Here is an 837-nt window from a genome sequence, read left to right as displayed (position 1 = left end):
GTTTCAAGAGGTCTGATAGCAACTTGTCCCATGACTAACAGAAAGATATGGTATGAAAGAGATTTGTAGGGAATTACGCCAGGTGGAAAGGGAATGGCGCAGTACCCAGGACAGCGATGTCAAAGGACTTGTATGATAGTTATTGGAGTATTCTACAGTAATGAAAATGAACAGGAATTTTATTATCAAAAATGTATTTCTACCTCTTTGAATTGCCCAAAAGAATTGTTTAATGTAGTGCGTACTTTGACAGCGCCTGTGCTCTCTTTGCCTCTTTCACCTGAAAAGCATATTTATTTATTTGGATTTATTTACCGCTTTTCTGAAGGAATTCACTGAAGGCGGTGTACAGCAAGAATAAGTGGAAATTTTTCAAAACAGCATTTCCCAATTTAGAATATTTAAGGACAGGACAAATTGTGACCAACACCTTGATTTCAATTTGGATTTACCATCTTTCCTAATTCTGGAATTACAACATCCAAAATACACTTCAAAGGTTCTGGGGAACACATATCCCCCACTGACCCAGTGGGCTGATAACACTTCAAATATTGACCCACCTGTTCATCACTCACTCCACTTCTCATGCACTACACAACCATCATCCTCCAGACTCAATTGCCCTGGAAAACTAGCCACAATAAAAATTAGTTTTTGTTCAAAGAAAAGCATACTTTGTACTGTTATTTTTACTGCTGTAATTTTCTATTGCTTATGTTTGACTTTGTGGTTGCTAAAATTTTGGAATTATCTGTTTTTCATCAGTTGGATGATTTTGTATGTGCTAATTCTTTGTTAGATCCCTATCAGTATAGCTCCCACAAGGCTCACAAT

The sequence above is a fragment of the Microcaecilia unicolor genome, chromosome 8, assembly GCF_901765095.1.
Source record: "Microcaecilia unicolor chromosome 8, aMicUni1.1, whole genome shotgun sequence".
Lineage (NCBI taxonomy): Eukaryota > Metazoa > Chordata > Amphibia > Gymnophiona > Siphonopidae > Microcaecilia > Microcaecilia unicolor.
Note: the sequence above shows the minus strand (reverse complement) of the source record.